Here is an 8,541-nt window from a genome sequence, read left to right as displayed (position 1 = left end):
TGATTATTTTTCGAAGATAATACTTTAGCACAATGTTAGCACAACTTAGCACAACCTAGCACAATAAAAAAAATTTCGAAAATCAAAAAGTGGGGGGCTACCAAAAAAAACGGTTTTTTCCATTTTTCTCGCTCATTTTTCGTATTAAAAATTTATAATTCGAGCACAATGTAGCACAAACCTAGCACAAATCAGCACAACTGTCAAAATTAATAAATTCGAAAAGTGGGGGGCTAACTTCATACAGGCTCCTTCGAAATCCAAATTTTCACTTTCCACTCTTACCGCACGAGCGACATGCAATTCCCTTTTCCTTTCTTCCACTTTTACCGAACATGCATACAGTCCCGCGAATGCTTTAGATAGATCAATATCGGTACATAAATCGATAGACTATCGATATATCGAATCGAGGGGGCAGTGCACACAGTGCATCACAGATGGCGTGGCCATCTTCGCCCTTTCCGCATAAGCAACTATCATTGACACAACAATCGACGTCGCTCCGTGTTTGATGCGTCTTTTATCTATCGAAAGTAAGTCCCGCGTGTAAATAAGTATCGAAAGTGCCGAGATAATACGAAGTGCGATCGTCGGGACATATCGTAAGTACCTCGGTAGCGAATAATACTCTCGTTTCTCTGCATACGCATTTGGTGTTTGTCGCGACGTGTCTCTCACACTTGTTATTTTCCTCATTCAAGTAGTGAGAGAATCAGACGATCGTCGAACTTATTAATCGGGAGTTAGAGATTCGCCGATAATCTCGGAGAGAGAAAGAGAAAAAGACGCTGAATCTTGGGAGATAACGTCGATTCGTTAGCAAAAAAGAGTGAGAGAGAGAGAAAAAAAGAGAGCACGCATTGCAGACGTGCGATCGTTCACGTCACGGCGCTGATTGTCAGCGTACGTGAAAATTGCGCGGGTATCTTGGATCTTTTTGCGCCGCTAGTAACACATCGATCGACATCGCTCCGCGTCTTTTATCCGTTCAAAGCAAATCCGGTGCATAAGCAACTGTCTAGAGTATATCAGTACTGGGATTCTGTAACTCGTTATTGGAGTTAACGACAGTTTCGTTATCGTTGCGCAGTTTTTCTACGGTATACAAAAGCTGCGCAACGATAACGAAACTGTTGTTAACTCCAATAACGAGTTACAGAATCAGGAGTGGCGAAATAGCGATGCGCGATCGTCGGAACGTATCGTAAATACCTCAGTGCTGGGATTCTGTAACTCGTTATTGGAATTAACGACAGTTTCGTTATCGTTGCGCAGCTTTTCTACGGTATATAAAAACGATAACGAAAGTGTCGTTAACTCCAATAACGAGTTACAGAATCCCAGCACAGTAGCGAATAATCTTTCGTCATATATATTCGGTGCTTGTCGCGACGTGTCGAGCGCCTCTTATACTCATATTTATAGTCAGGCCTTATATTTAAGGCCTCCTTCCTATATTTAAGTTCATCTTCAGATGCTTTACGGATAATTTTATTGATTACAGAGCACCTGAAGATGAACCTTAAGGAGGTTTTATTATGAATATGGGCATTACACTGGTTATTTCCACTCACTTAAGGGGACACTGAAGCTGAAAACTTTATTATAAAACTTATTCTTAACAGAACACTGATATTTTTCTGTAAAGTTTACGTCGTATTGGTTACACAGAATTACAAATGCTTTTACGTAATAAAAGTACGTGCAAAAATAAATAGGAGCATTGCTCGATATGTGACGAAAACAAACAAAAAATTTTTAATGTAAAATCTCAAGCTGTCAGCGTAATATTTGCCTAATCCAAAAGTTACGCAGCTTGTACATACCGAAGGTGTAGATGCTCCAAACAGAAAAATTTTGAAGAATATTGCTCTACCTTCGCATCTGCATTTGGAAGCTTAAGAATATCGAAAAAGTTTGCAGAAAGATTTCTACACATATATGGTTTTTCGTTGAATATGGTAAAACAAAGCACATATATTCATGTAAGTTCTGTATATACAAGAAATACGAAAAGGATAGCGTGATTATGTTAGTGACGATCGTCTCTGCATTATCGACATTGTTCGAGTTCGTCATCGACTTCAGCATCCCCTTAAATAACTCAAATAATAACAGAATCGGACGATCGTCGGATTTATTAATCAAGAATTACGGAGGGGAGAGGGTGAGGAAATTTGGTGATATAATCCGAAGAGTAGATAAATAATATGACGCCACAGATATACGCGGCACTGAATTTTTGTAATTAGCGTCGTAATCTGTTAGCAAGGGCTGTACATATCAGACAAATGCGCTTGTCACCGCTCTGTCGTTTGCCATAAAAAGTCGCGCGGGGTCGTTTAAGACGGGTTTAATCGAATTCTCACCGCAAAGAACCTTGACGATTCCACGTGCGATTCACGGCGGCGACAAGTGCGTCGCCGCTTAAAATGCGGCGTTTTGTGGCTCCTGTTGCGGACGACACAAAAATAGCCGGCGTCGTTCGCGGCCATCCGGCGTTTACACCGATCTAAACTGCGGGGCCCCCTTCACTTTATCCCAACCGTCGCGTTAAGCCACGGAGCCGAAAAGTTCGTGAGTTTGGCGTGAAACCTTGGATCGACGAACGCGATTCGAGACGAGTGTAATTTACGTACGTGCACGCCGTGATATAAAAAATTCCAGAATATATATATATATAGAATGTACACCCTCATAACCTTCGTGATCCCTCATATTCGCGCTTTTTACAGGAGCCTGTCTCGAAATTAGGGAGGAAGTAACGCAATACACTGAGAGAAAAATATTTGGAAATTTATTTGTGGAAAGTTTATTCTCTAAAATTTTATTTATTATCTAAGAAATTAACTTTTTACTTCACAGAAACAAACTTTATATCCCACAAATAAATTGTCAAGATTTTCTCTTAGTGCACACTAATGGGAAAATTATTTAAAAATTAATAAATATTTATTTGGTATTAACAACGTATATTTGCTTAAATCCATATTCTTTTATTTAAATAGAATAGATAATTGCTTTCATGAGAAAGTCAACGTTTTCTCAAGATTTTAAGAAAATTATGTTTTCTTGAAAAATACTTTATTATATCAATATCAGTATACTTATTATTTATTAATTATATTAATATCAGTAAACATGCTGTTAGTGTATCTACCAAATAAATATTTACTATTTCTTAGACATTTTCCTCTCAATGCAGGTCATAGAAGGTCATAGTTCAAGATAATAAATCGAGAAGGGTGTAACCGTTAACAATAGTCCGGTATTGAAGAAGTCTTGACGTGACAGCGATCGTAAGTCTGGAGAAGTGACGAATTAGTGGAACTAAAGTGGACCGTTTAATTTGACTAATTGAAGATTCTGTGCGGGCGAGACCGGTGGCATTTTAAACGCCATTAATGCGCTTGATGAACCGGGTCCCGGTCTCGCCTCGGGAGAGAGAGACATTAGCATAACAAAATGGGAAAGGCAACCACACGGTGAGCCGCGCGACAATGCAGCGCGCAAATCCTTCTGAGAACGGCCGCGTGTTCACTACGTGAGCGTTCGTCCAGTAGATTACACGTTGCACGATCATAATATTATGCCCGGGGACGTGTTGTAAATTTAATTCGACGTTTTCTCCCGCGAACGTTTCTGCTGTCTCTTTTCCTTCTCCCCTTTTCCTTTCTTTCTTTCTGTCTTCTTTCCCGAACGGAAAGCCACGCGGGTGCGTCGAATATGCGTCTAATGCACGCTCGGCGCGATGCCCGGTGCCGATAATGACAGATTCCATCTGCAGTAAATCCCGCGCCGCCGCGTCTATATTCATATGCTAGGTACACCTGAGGGGGAATTTTGCCTGGAAGCTTTTCCAGCCGGTCTCTAACGGAAAGCGCTATAGCGATAGAGAAAGGAGGAGAAAGAGCAAGGATCTTTCCTCCACATATTAATCGCGCCACAGTAATAAATTAAAATAGAATACCTTAACCATACACACACACACACACACACGCAGTTGATTAAATCGCACATCAAAATCAATAACACACCACGGCACGTATCCTTTCCTTTTCTCTACGTGGTGGTGTAAATTGTTGACGTATCGGTGTCATTTATGCCTTCCTGTCCACTCACATCCTGCCTCCTCGGGAGGGCCCGAGGCGCGTTTAGTATGTTGGGCCACGCGTCCTGCGACAATAAGTGCGTCTTCACGCGCACAATTTACGGCGAATTGGCCGTTTCGCCTCGTCGTCGCGAATTTTTCTCGGAACAAAGCGGCGCGTTTCCTCAAGCGAATTTAAACGAGGCTCGCCCTCCCCCCCTCCCCCACGCTTCCCGGTGACGTCGATCGGCGGGAATGTGTCGTGCAACATCGGTTCCCTCGCGCGACTACGCGCATACAACCGCGCGCTGACCGACACAGTTGCACGCAGCCGTGTAAAGTGCATTCGCAGCTGCGAGCGATGTCACATCGTCGGCGTCATCGCGCTCGTAAAACCCGCGCGATTCTCCCACGCCCCGAGCCCACCGGCGGATATGCGCACGCTAGCCCCGGAAAGTCGGAGAAAAGGGCGATAGCGCACACGCCGCGACCCGACGCATCGCGAGATGCATCGCGAGATGCACCGCGCGGTGCATCGCGTGCATAACCCTCCTCAGGGAATTTCGCTACCTCCTCGACATCGTATTCATTTAAAAGGGGACTGTTATCTTTTTTACGTCTACTTTCATTTTGTTCATGCTTTTGTTCATGCTTTTGGCATGAATAAAACGCGAGAAACGAGATTGTTGTGAAATATATCGATTTATAGTTGAATCGCGAATGGAATTTTGCATTTGTCGCGTCATCGATTTTATCATCTTCGCATTGTAGGTTTTGGTGAAATGTTGTCAGTTGAAATATTGCATTTCTCTTGGTAGTCTTGACATTTTTAAACTGTGCAAAATTCGATTTTCAGGCTAAATATTCGCCGAGGAAAGATCTCATTACCGATCCGGCTAATAGCATCTCGTTCATTGCGGCGTAATTAATACTCGGCTGTCGTAAGATCTGCCTCTCGTAACTCCGATTAGGAATACGCAATGTTGTTATACGCAAATAGACGTGATAAACCCGCGATTGTAACTGCACATACTACTGGCAGACGAACGAGCTGCATGTAGACCGAGAAAATATATCTTTCTTTTTTAACTAAGACCTTTTAGAGTAAGCGAACCTACTTCGGAACAGCACCTATTTTGAAACACTTTAATTTTTTCCTGTGTTAGCCGTCAAATAATATCAAATTTTTCAGTACTAGAAAGAACATGTTCTTTGTTACTAACATGAAAATTTGATATTGTTTGACGGCTAATACAGAAAAAAAATTAAAGTGTTTCGAAATAGATGCTATTCCAAAATAGGTTCGCTTACTCTATTTTTATCGGTTGAGAAGGAAAAATATACAAGCCAATAATTTGTGCTTGACACGTTGATATCTATCAGTATTAAACAGAAAATTTGCGTTTTATTTTAGATCTGACATGCAGAGATTCTGGCCACGCAGTGACATTGTGGATACGGTTCTCCCTTAGGAGTTGCAGTTCCGATAGATGCTGTTGATACCGGAGAATCCGGTTCGGGTCCAGCAGGATCGGCTTGAAAGTAGGTTATAGGGTTCACGTATTTTTTAAATCTTTTCAATGGAAAATTAGGACATAGTTGTCCAAATAAAAATCACTGAAGAACAACGCGATCGCAAAAACACGCTTCACACATATCTTTTCACGTATATGTTTCTCGTCGAGTCATTGATCCTCGTATCCCCTTCTCTCTCTTTCTCATTAACAATGTTATATTTTTTGTTCCAGATATATAACAAAACTCGTGGCTGATCTTGAATTACCGGTGAGTCAGAAAAAAATATTTATGGTGATGGATTTATTATCAATCTTATGGGTTTATTATCAATCTTATCAATGCGATTTACTTAATTAGTAAATTTTTGCATATATACACTGAGAGAAAAAAGGTAATTGATTTTATTGCAAATTATAGTTATTCACTTAGTAATAGAGCATTCACTAAAAAAATAGATTCTTCGGATATGATTCTTTCATTATGTGATTATATTTACAAATGCCAAACACTTCTCTCAGTGTAGGCTTTTGCATATATGTGTTTGTGCTGTGCGCCAAACTTGTCGTCAGAGTTGTGCACCAGAATTGTGCATCAAAATTGCACTACTGTACGCGGAATTCGTGATTACTCACTTTATTTGCAATAAATTATGCAATCATTACGATCGTTAATTCATGAAATATTTATACATAACGATTTAGAATGTTATTCGTTTCAAGCGCGGAATTCAATATCTATATTAATCGTTACTGTCGTAAGTTAGAACTTTTCTAGAATGCGAAACAAGAACCTCGTTTCTCGACCAAATCGTTTGCGAAACAGAACCTTTTTTGCTTTCGAAGTTGTCGAACACGGCGCGGCCTTCGGCGATTTGTTTAAACTTGTTTGACTTGTGAGTCGTTCAATCATGTGGCAAAGTATCGAGATTCATCGTGCTTTGCGTTAAATCAATTAGTGTCGTTGAGATAATCGCGGTCGCAAGTGTAGAGAAGCAGAGTAAATCAAGTGCGGTCTACATGGATGCTCCGAAGGCTGGATGTTGAGGACCTGAACCTGGACAGCTGGACGTCGCGGAGCAACGCGCAACGATGAGTTAAAAATTCTAACGCTCGCAGAGCGTCACATTACGTAGCGTAGATAGAAAACGTGTAGACGTAAATCGCATTGATCGCCGGTGAGAAAAGTCACCGCGCGGAGATTATGTATTCATGACAGTGTATTCATGTGAAATGATTCGAAAAGAGAAAAATTTAAGGATCGATGGCGCGCGCGGTAGCGCGCATCTGCAGTGCCTAGTTATACATAATTAATACAGTCATCAAGCTCGCTCGTTCGCCCGCTCGCTGCATCGCGTTGCAACGAACGAGTCGGCGCGTTTTATTACGACGAACGGCGAAGGAGCGACGAGGGGGCGAGAGAAAGAGAAAGAGGAAACCGACGATGAGAACGACGAGCGCGGGCAGACCGACGAGATAAGGAGGTGGGGGATCGAGATACGTGTCTCTCGACATGTTTTTATCCGGCGTGAAGCTGTCACGGGATTTTATGTGTTTATTTATCTTTCCTTTCTCTTTCTCTCTCTTTCTTTCTTCGCACACACGGTGCAGTTACATATCGGCCGGGTGCACACATACATATCCGTGGCGAGGAGAGCCCGCCGATCGCAGTGTCGTTCTCTCCTTTAACCCCTTCGTCGCGTCTTCTCTGCTCACCCCCCTCGCTTCGCTCCCTCGAGATCTGCTACCGCTTCCTTTTTTCCCCGGCAAAAAAATTCGCGACAACCGGTCCTCCGGTTGGAACGTCGTCGGGTGTCGCCGTGAAATCTACAAAAAGCTCCCTAATTACGTTCCCCGTGCCACATTGCGCGCTAGGGTGAGCTGGCATTTAAAATTCGATCAGCGCGACGATACCTCTCATCGGGCCACCGGCGGATCGATAAATATCACGACGACGCGATTCTGTACATCTTAATAATTGTTGCGCTCGCAAATCGGCACACGCAGGATTCTTATTTCTCGTCTTTGTAATTAATGGATATTGCGGTCCCGTGAATACGCACTAACACGACGCAGGACGAATCGAAAGAGACACTCTTCAAGACCGTAGGGAACGCTTATATGCTCGCTTAAACCGCTCGTTTCCTCTCGCATTCGCGCTTGGTCGCGAGCCTTTTCGCCCTCGTCCTCTCTCTCTTTCTCTCTCCCTTTCCTCCCTATTCTGTCGTGCTTATCTTGATATATTCCTATCACCGCAACAAATAATCGTTATTAAGATTATTAAACGCAAACCTCACGCTCGTTATTTTCGAGCGAATTTTGAGATTTCGTCGCGTGCGACCGCGTTTTATTATCCCGCCGTCTCGAAATTGTCGAAACGGTCCGCTCGTAAATGAGCGACAGTAGGGAGCAAGAGAGGGAAAGAGAAAGAGAGTAAGATGAGAGGACGGAAATCCCCATCCTCTTACGGGAGATTTAATAGTCGATCGACAAAATTATATAGCTCCGAAAGCGTAAACCTCATCGCGGCCATGACATTAACATGTGTCCCCGAATTTCTTGAGCTTCGTTTAGGGCGCGTGTTACAAATTTAATTGCCCGTCGGCCGATACGCACGGGCGATGAGAAAATTATCGTTTCGGTAAAGGTGACAACACACGACACTTCATCTTGCGAGACTCCCAAGAGAGATGCACGATGCTGGTTAAAATCGGATATTGAAGTCGGTGTATGAGATAAAATTACTAATGTCTAGACTCTCATAACATTGATACCTAATTCTGGACATTTTTATTGTTTTGGTCTTTAAATACGAATACTTAAACATTCAGTATAAGATATATATATATAAATATATATATATATATATATATATATATATATATATATATATATATATATATATATATATATATATATATATATATATATATA

General features: G+C 42.0%; 1 protein-coding gene across 2 annotated transcripts in view; it reads left to right on the top strand.

The window, feature by feature from the left end:
- The first annotated feature begins 403 nt into the window (after positions 1-403).
- The window catches only part of LOC116851871 (zinc finger-containing ubiquitin peptidase 1-like), a 30,568-nt gene continuing 22,430 nt past the window's right edge, over positions 404-8,541 (top strand). The window contains exons 1-3 of one of the 2 annotated variants that reach the window (XM_032831727.1): positions 404-605; positions 5,508-5,635; positions 5,842-5,878. The gene's annotated coding sequence lies outside the window, so the exon portion shown is untranslated. The remainder of the gene's footprint in view (positions 606-5,507; positions 5,636-5,841; positions 5,879-8,541) is intronic. The other variant, XM_032831728.1, reaches the window with a different exon arrangement.

The sequence above is a fragment of the Odontomachus brunneus genome, unplaced genomic scaffold (assembly GCF_010583005.1).
Source record: "Odontomachus brunneus isolate Ranch 3 - 2012 unplaced genomic scaffold, Obru_v1 Obru_scaffold_195, whole genome shotgun sequence".
Lineage (NCBI taxonomy): Eukaryota > Metazoa > Arthropoda > Insecta > Hymenoptera > Formicidae > Odontomachus > Odontomachus brunneus.
This window is presented reverse-complemented; position numbering and strand designations above follow the sequence as displayed.